This window comes from Suncus etruscus, chromosome 5 (genome assembly GCF_024139225.1).
Source record: "Suncus etruscus isolate mSunEtr1 chromosome 5, mSunEtr1.pri.cur, whole genome shotgun sequence".
NCBI lineage: Eukaryota > Metazoa > Chordata > Mammalia > Eulipotyphla > Soricidae > Suncus > Suncus etruscus.
The window spans coordinates 150232675-150251214 of record NC_064852.1 but is presented as its reverse complement, the minus strand read 5'-3'; the positions used below and the strand labels follow the sequence as shown (position 1 = coordinate 150251214).

At 40.1% G+C, this 18540-nt stretch overlaps 2 protein-coding genes across 2 annotated transcripts in view; both read right to left on the bottom strand.

The window, feature by feature from the left end:
- The window catches only part of LOC126008722 (Y-box-binding protein 2-like), a 218828-nt gene that overhangs the window by 20021 nt on the left and 180267 nt on the right, over positions 1–18540 (bottom strand). The window lies entirely within an intron of this gene.
- NCALD (neurocalcin delta) overlaps positions 1–18540 on the bottom strand; it is a 302037-nt gene that overhangs the window by 231188 nt on the left and 52309 nt on the right. The window lies entirely within an intron of this gene.

Here is an 18540-nt window from a genome sequence, read left to right as displayed (position 1 = left end):
GAACATTGTGGGAGGAAGGTCAACACTGGAGGTGGGATTGGCCTTGATTGTGTGCCTGAAACCCAATTTTGAAGGACTTTGTAAATTACAATGGTTTTAATAAAATTAAAATTAAAAAAGGAATTATGGTATCAGTATATATATATATATATATATATATATACACACACACACACACACAAAGTGTAATATGAGTTGGCTATAAGACAAAACAAGATCATCCAATTTGCCTCTATTCTAATGGATTTGGAGATGATGTCACTGAGTGTAGTTAAGAAGAAGAGGGGACAGACACAGAATGATCTTTCTCACTTGTGGGCTCTAAAGAAACATCATATGGCATAACAAAGTTTCAAAGTCAACAGAACCTGAAAACTGGCCTACAGAAGTGCATTTACTATCATGAGGGGGGTGCTTAAGGAAACTGAGGGGTGGACACTGAGATAACAGTGGAAGGAAGCAGTCACTCTGTTGAAAATTGTAACATTGTATGCAGAAACTCCAGCAATAAGGATACTGCAAATCGCACTTCAAAATTTTAAATTAAAATAAAAATGAATTCAAAAATTAAGACTGGCTAGTTTGAATAATTCCTGAGGACTCTGGGTAATAGAGCTTGTCTAGTGACCCAGTATATCCCTAGGATGATTTCAGGAAGGGAGGGAGATAAGATTCTTCCAGGAAAGAGGTAGGATTCTGGACTGGTTAGTTTGCATAGCAACACCCTCCTTCTAGCTGAACTTTTTTCTGCTTATCTGAATTGGCTAACTTGGGCAGGCACCAGAGTGCCTTTCGGAAGCCAAGAAGGCTTTTTAAGATTTCAAAGGGACATAAGATACAAACAGCAAAAACAAAAAATAGAACCTATATACAAATTAAACTAAAACCCCAGAAGACATTTGAATCTGGAGTGAGCCCTCGCACCGGTTAATGCATCAGTGTAAAAGCCTTTCCTCCTTCAGAGTATCTGCAAATAGCCTGGGCACAGCTGTTTGGGAGAAACGCAAAGGGCAAACATGGTACAATGAACACAGCTGTTAAGCCACGCAACAATTCCAAACCAGAACGAGACCAGCTTTAGCTTTGGACAAAAGATATTGTCAAGCATCACAACATATTGGATAAATTGCCCAAAAATGAATTGGTTGGCTGCTGAATGGAAAACACAGAACAAAACTGAATGTTGGAACGTTAAAGGCACCTCACCCAGTAGCACCAAACCTACTTTCATTCTACAGAACACATTTAGATGGAACCAGAGGTTTCCAAACAGAATCCCTGTTCCCCCCCACCCCCAACTTCCTGCTTTACTCACCTGGATTGTGAGACACTCCCACAGGGAGGGGTCTGTGGTTGGTAATGAGAGTGGCCAAGGGAGGGGTGAGGCAGAGGCAGTTAGATGGATGGAGGGCAGCTGAAAAAGGCTGCTTACAAAGCTTAGCTTAACTTTGTCATGTTAAAGAATGAGAGAAGTAGAATGACTGTCAGGAATACAGGCAGGAGTGGGAAGGGGGGCATTGGTGGTGGGAATGTTGCACTGGTGATGGGGGGTGTTCTGTTTATAACTGAAACCCAACTACAAACATGCTTGTAATCATGGTGCTTAAAGACATATTAAAAAAATAAAAGGATTAGCTTAGAGGCCACGTGAAAAATATGCACATGTTTGTTAGGGCCTGGCAATAAAGCTGATGATGTCTCCTGAAACTTCATCTGACTGCCTATGGGTCATTTCTTCACCGTCACCTGATATCTACAGACCTGCCAGGCTGTAGGGGCTACAGGTGCCTGGCTGGGCGGAGAAAGGCCTCACCATCCACTCCATAAACGAGTAGGACTCTATAATTAATAATTAATGCAAAAAATCCCCACCAAAACTATAAAATAGCTTATGATAAAATTAAGGCTATTCACAAGTGCTCTTTTCTAAAGAAGAAAAATGCCAACTTCTCACCAATGAGCAATATCAGCATGTTCAAGATTTAAATTTGGTCTGAAATAATCAATACAATAGTAATAATTTCTCTATCTTAACTCTTTCTGCAGAGTAGGTTATGATGCATTTCTACTTAGTCTATGCTGCTTCCCTTAAGGAGTTATAAAATATCACCCATCATTCACTACTTAGGCAAACAATGTTTCTATGATTTTCCCAATGAACATAAATAGATGGACCAGATTGCAAACAACCTCTCTGCATCCTTCTACCTAATCATACAAACAAGAGTTCACACTAAGCATTTTGTGTGTTTGTGTGAGTTATTCTCATCATGGACTTGCACCCACAAGGATGTTTAGAGAAAGCAACATGCCAGCTGACATGAGAAACTGAGTACAAACAGCATCTTAGCTGTAACTACCATAATTGCTGGTGATAAACATAATTTGATGCCCATTCTTTCATAGTCATAAATAGATCACAAGCAGTGGCCAAGGATTATCATCAACACAGAAAAAAAGGAACATTGCTCCCTTGTATGAGGAAAATCCTAAAAGAGGAACTTAGAGCAGTTTAGTGCTTGTCTTATCCTTATCCTTTCCTCTTTCAAATATTTCAAGCTGTAAGTGTCGGGAGGGAAATGAATTCATTGTTGGCAGATTAGTCATTCTGAGAATGTGATTGACTGTACTACAGCACATATTTCATGGTGGTAGAAGCTCATTGTAAGTCAAGGTTATTCCACTTGCATATAGACCCATGCAAATGTTTTACATTAAGAGAGTACAAAAGAGAGATAGCCAGTTTCACCACTTATCACTCCTGAGCACTATCCATTGCCAAACTCAAAAATAAGCAAAGACTCACTCCCAGCATCAGAATTCATGTTCTGCATTTGGAAAACCATATGCACTAATTAAGGAAGGCAGACTCATGTAAACTCACCTTCTACTGGCTTTTATCCAAACAAAGAGATTCTCTATTAAGCTACCAATATTCATTGTGAAGTGAAAGCCTTCTAAAATAGAGTAGTTTTCCTTTTACCCATATTAAACATTTACTAATGTTTGCCAACTTATTATCTGTTGCCAATTTATTACCTATTGCCAATAAGGACCAACCAATGTGGAAGAAAGAGTTCAAACAATGGCAATGTGATATGAAAAGAATTCTTAGACATCTGATCTACCTACAGGAAAACAGGAGATGGAAAAAAAGTAAGAAAAAATGCTAATGAAACACTACCATCATCACTTATTGAGAAGAAAGTTAGCAGTCATGATTCCAAAGCATGACTCATTTTGCCTGACCTGATCTTCCAACTCAATGAGACAGAAAACAAAACAACATAACTAACACTCATTCAAAGTGACCATGTGTGAACCATTTAAGACTTTTTCTTTCTTTTTTTTGTTTTGTTTTGTTTTGGGGTCACACCCGGCGGTGCTCAGGGGTTACTCCTGGCTGTCTGTTCAGAAATAGCTCCTGGCAGGTACGGGGGACCATATGGGACACCGGGATTTGAACCAACCACCTTTGGTCCTGGATCAGCTGCTTGCAAGGCAAACACCGCTGTGCTATCTCTCCGGGCCCAAGACTTTTTCTTTAATGAACTCATTTTATTCTCACAAAAATGCTCATACATGCATCTTCATGATTTCTTTTTTTAAAGGAGAAACAGGGGCAATAAATGACCGGTCCATTAATATTTTTGTTTGTTTGTTTGTTTTGGGGTCACATACAGCAGCACTCAGGGGTTACTCTTGACTCTATGCTCAGAATTTGCTCCTGGTAGGCTCAGAGGACCATATGGGATGCCGGAATTCAAACCACCGTCCTTCTGCATGCAAGGCAAATTCACTACCTCCATGTTATCTCTCTGGCCCCCTAATTTTCTTAAAGTCATAGAAAGAGTAGGTGGTCAAGTCAGCCTTTGAAACCACATAGACACTGATGTCTACATGCTTGACCCAAAGCAGCTTTATCACATTACCATTCTATATTTACAGATGGAGAAATTAAACCCCAGCATATGAGTGGCCAGATTAGAAACAAAATACTGATGATGATACAGCAGACTGACCCTATTTGCATTCTTTCTTGGGATGCGACATTAGAATTAAAATTTAAAAGATGAAGGGAGAGAAAAATGGCTGTTCTCAGGGGTAGGATAATATGTAAGCGTAGACCAATGTGGAAAATTCAGATAATAAGACAGCTGAATATGACATCTGAATGATAAGTATAGCTTATAAGGCACCCAGGGTTGCCAGTGTCACCAGAAAGGTGACACTCTGTTCCTGGAGGGACATGGACGTGATCCCATAGGATGGCAGAAATGGGCACAGCAAGTGAACAGTGTCCCTGCCATGACTCAAGGCTGCCATTTTGAAGCTTTACCCACAACCAGTTACTGTCATTTCTTGTGTCAATTCAACTTGCAACATAATCCAAAGCCAGACAGCACTCACTTCCTATTTGTAGGAGGTTCTGCAGATCTCGTTATGACTCAGACATCATTCCCTGCTCCTATTATCACGAACCTCACTGACAGCGTCTTTTACTTTTTTATGAAGACAAATGAATATTGCATTGCTCTGATTAGAGCAAAGCAACAGCTATGTGTGAACCAGATACAGAACACAATATGGGAGCTGGGGGAAGACACTGTCCTGGCTTACCATTGAGGAGATCAGAGAATAGAGAAGTAGCATACAAGCAGACACCAATTCCAGGCACAACTGGTAAGTCCAGTTTACAGAAGCACCTTTTACTGTATTATTATATTATTTGGGGGGGGGGCACACCTGGTGACGCTCAGGGGTTACTCCTGGCTATGTGCTCAGAAATCACTCCTGGCTTGCTTGGGGGACCATATAGGAAGTTGGGAACTGAACTGAGGTCCATCCTAGGCTAGCATGGGTAAGGGAGACACATCATCGCTTGCACCACTGCTCCGGCTCCTGTATTACTTTATTCTTATGGTGAGCTTAAGTTAGATTGTCCACCCAAATACCCTGGTATCATATGGGAAGAAATTCCTTTTACAATGTAAATTGTGTGAAAGTGTACTGGACATGCAAGATAGTTTCTAGCCAAAATATTTTCTTGGAGGAAACTTACAGGAGATGTTGTTCAACACCAGCAGCCTATCTTATAGCTAAGAAAATCCATGATTGATAGATGAATCAAAGGCAGTGTATAGGCTAACTGTGAGGAGCCTGTATAATACTAGATGATGATATTATTATATTCTTTTTTTTTTAAGTTTTTGGGCCACACCCAGTAACGCTCAGGGGTTACTCCTGGCTATGCACTCAGAAGTTGCTCCTGGCTTGGGGGACCATATGGGACACCGGGGGATCGAACCGCGGTCCGTCCAAGGCTAGCGCGGGCAAGGCAGGCGCACCTTACCTTTAGCGCCACCGCCCGGCCCCGATATTATTATATTTTTTCTGGAAAAGTTTAAATACAAGATATCTCAAGACTTTTAGACTACATATTGACATAGGTGCACAGAGACAGTCCAGAAAGAGTGAACGCCATGATGGATTGGGAGAGAAAGTCATCCTGAAATGAAGGGATCACCAATAGCTTCTCTCAAATCAAAGACTCCCAAACAATGGAGTACATACTAGCTTCTTTTCTGCAAACCCTCAATACCTCCGCTGTTTCTGTGTTCTAGAGGCTGAGGTCTTCGGGATAAATCTCTGAGATTCCTTGCTATCTGGCTTCCTGAGATGTACTGTAGACTCAACATGAGACCCAAGGGTGAAAAGAAAGTGAAGGAACTTCTTTTTTTCTCTTCCTTCATTTCATCACACATCTCATAGTGGCTATGCCACTCTATGAGTGACCCTTTCTGAACCTTCACTTCTTTTTTTTTTTAATTTTTTATTTTTAATTATGAGAACAAAGATGCAAAGAAAGAGGACAAGGTAAAGTTACAGTGGAAGGACAATCACCCATAACATAATTCTCAGAAGTCCCCTTGCTAATATTTTAACTTTGAAATTTCAGCCAAAGAACATTAAGATAAATAAGACAGAATCCATGTACAATTACTTTGTCCCTCAAGTCCCCAGATTGTAACACATTATAATATTTCTTAACAGCACACAAGGCAATCTAAAGCCATAAAACTTACGTAACTCCTTAAACATTACAGGCATAGTATTTTTCTACATTTCCATGTACATGCATATTAGCTTAATTTAACCTCAAATTTTAAGTGGGTGGTTTTTAAGGATTAGAGTCAAAGGAGCACAGTAAAAATGGTGTTAGAGTGGCAATTGTTGTTTGCATAGGCCCACCAAAATATGAGGGACATGGAAAGGAATAACCTTGGCTGAACCTTCACTTCTTACCAGGTTCTAGCTTTTATCTTGAGACCCACGTGTATCCAAGGTTTCTCCTGATAGCTGGTCTCTGGATGGTTCAGCAGCTTTTAAGTTTCCTTGCCCCTCTATACTTTAATTATGTTTCAGATACCAGTCTGGGACATTTATCTTTAGATGGGAACTGGTACTTAGAAAAATTCAAAATAGAAAGTGTGGAAGCAAGGAGAATGGAAGGTCTGGATGAGGTCCTTCATCTCTACTTGAAAAGTTCCTCATCTCCAGTAAGTTTGTCTCCAAAGATAAGGATTGTAGTGTTTGAAGAAATTTGAATTAAGGTCCAAAGGAACAGCAGACATTTTCTTGTTAAATTTGAAGGTTTTCCTTTCTCCTTTATTCCCAGGGCAGCAAATATTTAGATATATGCACTAAAGTCTCTCCCATCTCTACCAACCCACGCTTGTCTCATCACTTCATTGCATTTCTTGGACACAAGTGAACCAAGATAAAGAGGCATCAGAATGATCAAGAATCAAACAAGTAGAAAGGCTTCCTTTTGTTCTATTGTTTATTGGTGTCTTAAATAGCCAACAGCAAAGATACTTCTCCAATTTGCTCTTCTACATGATAATCAATGGGAACAAAAGCACTTGGATTATGGGGGTGGGAGAATGTTCTGGGGAATGAAACCATTTACAATATTTAATACAAGGCATTACATCTTATTTTATTAAGATATTGATTTAAGGTTCAATAAATAACAGCTGACTTTCTATTATGTGCCAGCTTTTCTAACCTCGGGGGATATAGTAATGAGCAGTATCTAACATGGTTGAATTTCTAATATCATCTGTGATCATTAAGTAATTGCAATAAATTAAAGAAAGTGTTACATAGAATACTTAAAATGCAACTAATAAAGATTAGGAATGCCCAGGTTTCTCATGGAAAATTCTCACTTTACATTAATTCCTAGAGGATAAAAAGGAGTGGACAGAAAAGCATAGTGGATGAGAAATTGAGATTGTTCTATTAAATAGGGGAAGGTGTATGGGCATTGAGGTGAGAAGATGGGGAGAGATGCTGAAATAATTTTACAGTGGTTTTTTGGAAAAGTTGCAGGAAAACAAAAGATGATAGTGGAGGCTGATGCTGTGAGATTTGGCCTGATCCCACTCAGCCTTGAATGCCAAGTGGAGGACACTGATTTTGATCTGTAGGTCACTAAATAGGGCACACTCCTTTAAAGAGTTCCAAGAAGAAAGAGGCAAGTGTAAATTTGCTTTACATGGCATATATTGACTACAACATGAGACCAGGACAAGAAGACAATAAAATATGGAGCAGGGAAACTATTGAGGTCAAGATATTATAACAGTCTAGAGTAGGGGTGTGAAACTCAATTTTCCTGGGGGCTGCAGGAGGCAAAGTCGGGGTGAGGCAGGGTCGCATAAGGGATTTCGCTTACCGAATATTCGCAATAAAAAATCACCTTACTAAGAAAAAAATTCGCATTAAACATTTGCATACCCCGAACGGAACTGCTCGGGGTATGCGAATGTTTAATGCGATTTTTTTTCTTACTAATGCGATTTTTATTGCCATTATTCGGTAAGCGAATAATCGCGAATACTGCGATATTTGAAGGCCGGCCACGGGCCACAAAATGTTGTACAGAGGGCCACAAATGGCCCGCGAGCCACGAGTTTGAGACCCCTGGTCTAGAGGAAAGAGGCTGCAGAGGAAAGAAGCTGTTGACCCAAAGTACAGAGTCTTAGACATTGGTGGAAAACCTAGGTGTCTAACTGGAAGGACTTGTTGATAAACTAGAAGAATGTGGAAGGGAAATGAAGAGATCAGGATAAACCTATATCCTTCATCTACTTGCCTAGTGAATAATATTACCAGACTAAAAAGAAGTAGGTTTAGAGGAGAAGGAAGAATCCTAAGTAAAATCATGTGTAAGAAGATGCTCAGAAAGAAAGCATCTTGGGACTGTTGCAATTGCAAGCGGGTATAGTGTTTGCCTTGCATGCATCTGATATAGGTTTGACCCTCAGAGTACCATATGGTCTCTCAAGCCTGTCAAGAGTAATTTTGTAACACAGAGCCTGGAGTAACCCCTAAGCATAGCAGAATGTAGCCTAAAGCCCCCAACCCAAAAATGTAGCATCTGTCATGTACCCACCAACATAAATTATTCATACTAAACTATTCCCCAATAAAAAATTATTTAACAATTTACATTGTCCCCCCTTTTGTTTCTCAATGATTCAGCACCAAATCTTGTTATCTCAATTAAGAGATCAAGAAAATAACCCAAAGGAGTAAAAAGCCTAAGAGGAAGAACCAGGGTTTAAACCCATTATCAGGTCACTTACAGATTAATTTCTCTTCTCCCTCAACTTAGAAAAACATTACTTGGGTATATGTATTGAAAGCACTCCAAGATGTATTCATTCCATTTCAAGATGGGTTTTAACTTCTTCCAGTGCTCTCTCCAGTGCACTATTCATAGAACTGAGAAAAAGGGTCCAACCAGTTAGAGCATAGTTGTTACTTCCACATAATTCTATCCTTTAGTGTTCCCCTCTATCTTATGAGAACTTCCAATGTTCAATACACATTCGGAAAACCATTACTGAGCTGATCCAACTCTGAGTTCTATAGTATTCCATCCGAATCCATTATTTCTGAGGTACTCAGGAAAATATTGGCGGCCATCAAAATTTTGTACTCTGTTTATTTGTTTGTTTATGTTTATGTTTTAGGACTCTCAGGGATAACTCCTGGTTCTGAGCTCAGAAATCGCTCCTGGTGGGTTTGGGGAACCATACAAGATGCCAAGGATCAAACCCAGATCAATTGCATGCAAAGCAATGCCCTACCTGTTCTGCTATTGTTCCAGTCCCAGGTATTCTTTTGCATTTCCAGTTGCTATAAGAAAAATTCCACTTGGGGCTATGGAAGAGAGCTCAGAGTCAGAGGTCCTATGTTTAATCCCTGGACACATGTGGTCCCCAGATCACTGCCAGGTATGACCCTGGTGTTCCCCAATACTGCAGAGCTAAACTAGGGGTGATCTTTAGAACCTCTAAACACTACTTAGAAGGACCCTTACTTGCCTCTTGCTAAAAAAGAAAATCCAGCTTGCTTGTGTGTGTGTGTGTGTGTGTGTGTGTGTGTGTGTGTGTGTGTGTGTGTCCAGCAGAATGATCCTTATCCCTCAGATTTGGATCAGAAAATGATGCTATAGACATTGAGACATCTGGTAATTCTTTAAAACATGTTTGTGTGTATGGACCCAACAGTGAGTCAGAGGGACTGCTGACACTGTTTCATCAAACAGTCAAACTAAGAAGACAGTCAGATCCCAACACTGAAACTTCATCTAGGTTCATTCCCATGTCCGTGTCCAGGCAACAAAGACCCTGAACTGTGTGGAATTCAATCCAGAGGTGCTGAAAAGAGAAAGAGCTGAGCAAGAACCAGGTGGAAGGATGATAGATAGAAAGCAGGTATTTTGCTTTACTTTCTCCCTCAACTCCACAAAAATGGTAGTAAAAAAAAAACGAATTTTTTTAAATAGGCATAAGCCCACACAGGCTTAGAAAATGTGAAAAGAGACAACAGCAATGAAATGTTGGGAGCTGAAAAGCAGATGGGCAAGTGGTAACTGACTCAACAGGCCTGAAAATAAGAACCCTAAGGCGGTGGCAGGAAAGGCAAGAAGCAGCCAGATTTTCATTGCATAACCCCCAAATGGCTCAGGAACTGGCACGGCCAGGCATTGATGGCAATAGGATTCAAGTCTCCCATAGAAAGTGTCAAATCCTGGGCTGTCAGATCCCTTGATAACTCTACCTTCCCTTGCATTCTTCCTCTTTCCCTTTGCCTCGTGATCTTTCTGATGCTGCCATCTTGGACATCCTGTCCTTACTGCTGGGGTGTTTGGCCAATGTGAACAAAAGTGACTGGGGACATCTCTGAGTTCTGGTCTTCAAAGCCATTGTGTATTATTTCCTTTGAACTCAGCTTCAGTTTGATGTGTCCATGAGAAGACAATACTCTCAGTATTCACTAGTGCAAGAAGAGGGATATGTGGAGCAGAGTTCAAGTTCAAGTCCAAAGGATGGCTGACCTGCAGCTGCATTAGCTATGCATTGCTGTTTCTGGACCAAAACATCACAAGTGTAGCATGTGGTGCTGAGGACCAGTCATGGGAGCCAAAGGGGGAAAACTGAACAAAGGGGAGGAATATATAGAATATAGGAGCCTGAAAAGTGGTGCATCATATATTGTAATAGCAAAACATAGAGCCTAAAGCTGTTATGCATAGCAAACTAGAAACTAGAGACACAGCCATGGGGAACAGAGAGATAGAACAACAGAAAGGGTGTTTGCTGGAGAGTGAGCATAGCAGTAGGGCGATTGCCTTGCATGCAGCCGATCCAGGATAGGACAGTGGTTTGAATCCTAGCACCCCATTTGGTCCCCCATGCCTGCCAGGAGTGATTTCTGAGCTCAAATACAGAAGTAACACCTGAGAGCCACCAGGTTATGACAAAAAAAAAAAAAAAGAAGAAGAAGAAGAAGTTTGCCTTGCATAATGTAGCCAACACAGGTTCCAGCCCCAGAACCCCATCCCACCAGGGGTGATTCCTGAATAGAAAGCCAGAAATAAACCCCTGAGCATCACTAGGTATGCCCCTGCAAGAAGAAAAGAAGGAGGAGGAGGAAGTGAGGGAGGAGGAGAAAAAGAAGAAAGAGAAGGGGGAAAAGAAAGGAAGGAAGAAAGAAAGGAAGGAAAGAAGGAAGGAAGGAAGGCAGGCAGGCAGGCAGGAAGGAAGGAAGGAAGGAAGGAAGGAAGGAAGGAAGGAAGGAAAAAAGAAAGAAGGGAAGAAAGGAAAAAGAAACAGAAAGAAAGGAAAGAATGAAGAAAGAAATGAAAGGAAGAAAGAAAGGAGGAAGGAAGGAATGAAGAAAGGAAAGGAAGATAAGAGGAAAAGAAAGGAGGGGAGGAAAGAAAGAAGGAAGAAAAGGGAAGGAAGGAAGAAGAAAGGAGAAGAAGAAAGGAAGGAAGGAGAGAAAGGAAGAAAGTAAGAAGAGGAAGGAAGGAAGGAAGGAGAGAAAGGAAGGAAAGGAAAGGAAGAAAGGAGAGGAAGGAAGGAAAGGAAAGGAAGAAAGGAGAGGAAGGAAGGAAGGAAGGAAAGAAAGAAAAGGAAGGAAGAAGAGGAAGGAAGGAAGGAAAGGAAAGGAAAGGAAAGGAAAGGAAAGGAAAGGAAAGGAAGGAAGGAGAAGGAAGGAAGGAAAGGAAAGGAAGGACAGAGAGGAAGGAAGGAAGGAAGGAAGGAAGGAAAGGAAAGGAAAGGAAAGGAAAGGAAGGAAGGAGAGGAAGGAAGGAAAGGAAAGGAGAAGAAGGAAGGGAGGAAAGGAAAGGGAAGGACGGAGAAGAAGGAAGGAAGAAAAGAAAGGAAAGGGAAGGACGAAGAAGAAGGAAGGAAGAAAAGAAAGGAAAGGGAAGGACGAAGAGGAAGGAAGGAAGGAAGGAAGGAAGGAAGGAAGGAAAGGAAAGGAAAGGAAAGGAAAGGAAAGGAAAGGAAAGGAAAGGAAGGAAGGAGAGGAAGGAAGGAAAGGAAAGGAGAAGAAGGAAGGGAGGAAAGGAAAGGGAAGGAAGGAGAAGAAGGAAGGAAGAAAAGAAAGGAAAGGGAAGGAAGAAGAGGAAGGAAGGAAGGAAGGAAAGAAGGAAGGAAGGAAGGAAGGAAGGAAGGAAGGAAGGAAGGAAGGAAGGAAGGAAGGAAGGAAGGAAGGAAGGAAGGGAGGGAGGGAGGAAGGAAGGAAGGAAGGAATTAAAAGCCTTGGACTCAGTTTTCAGATAGAATGTTGATGGAGAGGACAGGGACAATCCCAAGCAATTTCAGGAGTGGAAACTTCAGGAACTTCCACAGGAGAGGAAAAAGTGCGCAAGATAGAGAAGACACACTGGCTTTGTGGATGTGTGGGAGTAGCACAGCACAAGGAGGCTGGACTCAGGTCTGAGACAGCACAAACCCAGGCCCTCTGTCCTAAGCTAAGACAGTGCTGCTGTTTCCGGGTTTCATTGAAGGCAGTTGGGCATGAAAAGACCCTGAATCCTGCCAGTGGGAGGGACCAGAGAGCACATGCAAGAGCTATGATTCTCAAAACATGCAAGCACAGCCCAACATACCTCTCGAGCAGTCAAATTTGGTTTTTGTTTTGTTTTGTTTTGTTTTTTTAGGGGAGGATGGAGACCCACACCCTATGGTGCTCAGGGCTTACTTACTCTTAGCTTTGCATTCAGGGATCACTACCAGTCCAGAGGTCCATATGAGGTGCCAGGAATAAAACCCAGGTCGGCTGCATGCCAGGCATGTATTCTTTATTTTTGCTCTGGCACCTCGTCACAATTTCTTTTGAGGTATTGAACCATATGGAATGCTTTATCCAAATTTATTGATATGATCATACAGTTTTTATTTTTCCTTTTGTTAATATGGTGTATTATGTTGATTGATTTACCTATGCTAAACCATCCTTGCATTCCTGGGATGAAACCTAGTTGGTCATGGTGTATGACTTTCTTGATGAGGCTTTGGGTCCTATTTTCTAGGATTTTGTTGAGGATCTTTGCATGTATGTTCAACAGAGTTATTGGTCTGTAGTTTTTATTTTTTGCAACATCTCTGTTTGGTTTTGGTATCAGGGTGATGTTAGCTTCATAAAAACTATTTGGGAGTGTTTCTGTTTCTTCAATTTTCTGAAAGACCATGAAAAGGATTGATAGTAGTTCCTTTTGAAAAGTTTGAAAGAATTCATTAGTGAATCCAACTGGGCTTGAGCTTTTGTTTTGGGGAAGACTTTTGATTACTATTTCAATTTCCTCAGTAGTGATGGGTCTAGATCATCCTGATTCAAACATGGCAGATTATAAGTGTCCAAGAATTTATTCATTTCTTCTAGTTTCTCATGTTTTGTGGCATAGAGTTTCTCAAAGTAGTCTCTGATTACCCTTTGAATCTCTGTTGTGTTTTCCCCCATTTTATTTCTAATCTGGTTTATTAAGTTTCTTTCTCCCTTTCTTTGTGAGTTTTGCTAGTGGTTTATCAATCTTATTTTTTTCAAAGAACCATCTTTTGCTTTTGTTGATATTTTGGGTTTTTTTCTTTTCTTTTTTTCTATTTTCTTTTTCTTTTCTTTTTTTTGGATTTCTGCTTAATTGATTTCTGCTCTAAGCTGTTGTTTCTGCCTACCTACTTTTGGTTCCTGTTGTTGATAACTTTCTAATTTTATAAGCTATGTCATTAAGTTTTTCATGTTATGTCCTTGACTGTTGATCCTTCCTGGGGATTTTCTTCCTTGGTCTCTGTAACTTCAATGATTCTTATGTTGTTTCTGTTGAGTTTATCAAAAACTTATATTTACATCTGTTCAAATTCTTTGAGTATTTTTTTCTGATCATGTGTTCTTTTCAATTTCTTCTTTTGTATTGAGTTTTTATGCATCTCATCTTCCAACTCACTGATTCTGTCCTCAGCTGCAGTTACTCTTTGGAGAGGCTTTTTCTTAAAGTTTTCTTTTCCTTATAGACATTGATTTTCAATATTGTTATCAAAGAGTTATCAAAGGGGTATGCATATCACTTTATATCGCTTCAATCCCAGATCCTGCCCAGAGCAATCATTTTCAACTATCATAGTGGTCCCTTCTCTGCCCTTACTACATTCCTCAACTCTTTGTGGCAAGCTTCCTACCATGAACTGGCCCTCGTCACCCTTGTCTCTATTGTCTATATTATTATCATACTATCTATTTTATATATTCCACAAATGGGTGCAATCATGCTATGTCTCTCCCTCTCCTTCTCTGACTCATTTTGCGCATCATAATACTCCCCATATCTATCCACATATAAGCAAATTATATAACTCCATTTTTACTAACAGTTGCATAGTATTCCATTGCATAGATATACCACAGTTGCTTTATCCACTCATTTGTTCTCAGACACTTGGGTTGTTTTCAGATTCTGGCTACAAACACACCCTAGGAGGCCTAAAGCACAATGCAGAAAAGCCTATGCATTCCTATGTTCATTGCAGCTAAATAGTCAAACACACATACTGTGTCTTTTTTTTTTTTTGATTTTTGGGCCACACCTGACAATGCTCAGGGGTTACTCCTTGCTCTGTGCTCAGAAATCACTCCTGGCAGGCACAGAGGACCATATGGGATGCTGGGATTCGAACCATCGTCTTGGATCAGCTCCGTGCAAATGCCCTACTGCTGTGTTATCTCTCCAGCCCTTCATACTGTGTCTTAAAAGCAAGCAGCTCTCCAAAGGCCCCTGCTGCTACCTGTCAGCAGAGCAAATGTAGTTCCAGAAGCACCTGGTCAGAGAAAGGAGAAGAAACTGATCTTTAAAATTCAGACCTTCTCTTTTCCAAGCTCTGAAAGAAGGCATCTCTGAGCACCATCAGGTATAGCCCCAAAACAAAACTAAAATAAACCAAAAGTTTAACATATTCCTCTCTGACTTTAAGAAATGGGCTCATGAGCTGGAGCCATAGCACAGCGGGTAGGGAATTTGCCCTGTACACAGCCAGCCCAGAAACCCATATGATGTCCAAGCCTGCCAGGAATAATTTCTGAGTGCAGAGCTATGAGTAACCACTGAGCATCTCCAGGTGTGAACCAAAAACAAACAAACAAACAAACAAACAAAAGAAATGGACTCACATAAAAATTCTGTGTAAGGCACTACTTAGAAAGAAAATGGTTTTTCATATAAGATTTCAACTCCGTTTAATCTGGCAAAACCCCACAACATTAGGCTTTAAAACAAACCTAATTTCTCAATCATTACAGAAGAATTTAAATCTAGACTGAAGATGACCTAATATGTTAATGTTAAATTTCACATTGTCATATACCAATGCCAAATTTCCTAGTTTGAATCATGGTAATGCAGCTATGCAAACGAATGTGATCTTACAAAAGACCCTAATATGCTAGACTAGTTGGGTACAATGTCAACCAACTTACTCACAAATAACACAGAAAAAATACACACACACATGCATGAGAGACATCATCAGAGAGAGAGAGAGCAAGAGAGAAAACAAATAAGAATATAAACATATATTGCCTCTACGTAAGTGTTTTGGATTAATTAGTTATACTATAACTCACATTTTTTCTGTAAGTTTAAAATGATTTTGCAATGATGCCCTCCCAAGTCCCCACACATTGCATTGCCAGTGTGACAGATTTTACTGACCCCTGAAAGGGGCTCTTTTAGCCTGAATCATGACTGTTTCCCCCCCTCTTCTACAACAAAATTTCCCAGAGAAATCTCAGACAGCTGCCTGCCATGCAAGGAAAGACATGCAGTCCAATGCAAACCAAATGACTGTGTGTCAAGGAGCCAATTCCAGTTGGTTTCTTGAGGAGTTGATCCTAACTCAGTGGGTAGAAAGAGACAGCTTAGTCAGAGAGGTGCTGTTCAGGTCTCAGTAATCAACCCCCAATTGTCCTCAAGCAATAAAAATGCTGCCATAAATACAAACCAACAGCAATTTCCTTGATATTTTTGAGTAATACAGAATGTGCACAAATATATATACATGGCGGAGACAGAGCTAAGTGTCTACATGGGGAGAAAATGAAGACCAGGGACTAGAAATCAAGCTAACACGGACAATTTAATGAATAAGATGGACAATCAAGATCTATATTCCCTAATGGACCTCACAGGACTATACAAGGAAAACAAGTGAAAAAGAAAAAACCCTTTGTAGAACTAAAACTTTTCCCCCTAGCCCACAACCACCAGGCTCTGTTGCAAGGAGACAATCATGTAACCATTATATTTCAGTTTCATGCTCAAAATATATTGTTCCTAAAGTTCATGATGTGATGTGATCAGGTAAAGAAATGCAACTGCAAGGCCAGAGAGATAGCATGGAGGTAAGGTGTTTGCCTTGCGTGCAGAAGGACGGTGGTTCGAATCCTGGCATCCCATATGGTCCCCTGTGCCTGCCAGGGGCGATTTCTGAGCATAGAGCCAGGAGTAACCCCTGAGCACTGCCAGGTGTGACCCCCCCCCAAGAAAAAAAGAAAAAAAGAAATGCAACTGGAGAAATTTTTAATTAGACATAAGTCATCTTTAAGTAAAAATAAATTATTTCTATCCTTTTCCCACCCAAAGAAATAAATGAAAACAAGAAAGCTCCCTTTCTTAGTGAATCTGAGAGATAAATGCAGACACTGTCAGAAACTTACTTAGATTTATTCAAAAGGTTTTCATTATTGGAAAGGATCTAGTCTTGGCATACTTTAAATATTAATTAAACAAACTAAGTTTTTAAATGAACAATGCAATCAAATATAGACTTTCTATTTAGACAGTAATGTTAGCATACCAAGTGAGTAAAAAAAAAGAAATGGGAAAATAATTATTAAACTAAACAGATGGGTGGTGAAAAGAAAAGTTGAGTTTCTGTTGTATATTTTTATGCATAAGAAGCCTTAATCTGAAGCCAAGCAGAGATGAAAATAAACAAGAAGTCCCCTCCCCAGCCAAAGAGCTTAATACTCAGGAAATCAAATAAAGTTAATATAAAATACTGACTGCAGTTAATAGGAACTTAACATCCCAATGCCAAATGAAACATTCAAGCAAGTTGTCTATTTTTAGGGCTTTGAACCTTGGGGGTTGTATAACAAATAGGATGTGTCTTGGCAAATTCACGGGCAGCCTGAAGGATATTTACTTTTCTACCAAAAATAGTTGAAGTCTCTGACGCTGTGGAATGAGCATAAAGTGAGCAGAGCACTTGAGGAATTTGACTCCATGGCTGACTGAAAGCCATCAGGAAGGAGCCAAGGCTGAGGGTTTGGTACTTTATCTGCTCTAGAAGAACAGGCCAGAACATAGCTGGTTCATAGATAAAGTAGGCATCTTTCATTCTGTGATGGATAGAAACAGGACAGAGTCAGGAAAACCTGGAAATTTCAGAGTTGAGACCTCACCTGGTTGTTCAAATGAATATTCCAGAATGGCACTGGGCAACCCAAAGAATAAGCTATCCCCTTGAAATATGGACAATCCTTCCATTCTGCCTTTTTATGTTAGTTGGTTTTGGAGGCCACACCCAATCATGTTAAGGGTTTATAAATAAGTAGCCCTGTGTTCAGGAAACCATCTTTAATGATGGATTCCTAACTAGGGTGAGCTGAATGCAAGGCAAGTATCTTGAGTCCATTACAATCCCTTTAGTTCAAAAATTTGATTTACATTTTTGGTTTATTTTCATTTTGAATTACCAAGAATTGAACCATTGAACCCTGATCTGATGTTTGCAAGGCAAGTGCTCTACCACTGACTCATATCCCTCCACCATGATTTGAAAGTTGGGCATTTCTCTCTCTAGAAACACTTTATGAGACTTGACATGGACTAAATGATTTTGCATTTTTCTCTGTGGCAAGAAATCTCCCAACTCCCTGACCTGTTCCTCCCTGGGATTTCTTTCCCATCTTGGGCCATCTCACCTATGAAATGTTGAGGCTAGATGTCATGTTCTCTAAGGGCATTTTCAGTTTTAAAAATGGAAAACACTTTGCACCATTCTGGATTGTAAATCGAGGGAAATTAAATTTTGGCCCTCCACAGTCTTGGCAGTGGGTACTTGTAATCAACATACTTTGATCTAGCCAAATCTTACACATTATGTCTAAATTGGTCAAAAATGGACTCATTTGCCCCCTCCAATGCCTCTTGGAATTTATAATACTGTCACCATAATCTTATAATGCTTGTGGTAAAATTTCTTTTAGAAAATCATCAGCAATAGAAAATGGAACAGAGCTTAGCTATTATACATCATACTTCCAAACATGGGAAGTAGTCCAGCTCACAGAAGGACTCCAGGTTGAACTAGGGCACATGTGTGTGTGTGTGTGTGTGTGTGTGTGTGCATGCAAGCTAATATTTTTCAGTGAAAGGCTGATATCTTTCTAATTGCAAAAATGGGAAATTCTTACAAAGGAAAAGTTTTTCTGGGTTGAGTTCTATGGAAGTTGATCACTGATCTGTGTTCCTGAACTACAACACATAAGTATTTGAGTAGAAAACCTGGCAAATTGTAAGTAAGTCAACAGGGAAATAATTATTTAATGAGGTGAGGGTTAGTGTAAATGTGGGGTTTGGCTCTTTTTCTAACCAAGAAAGCACATATTTTA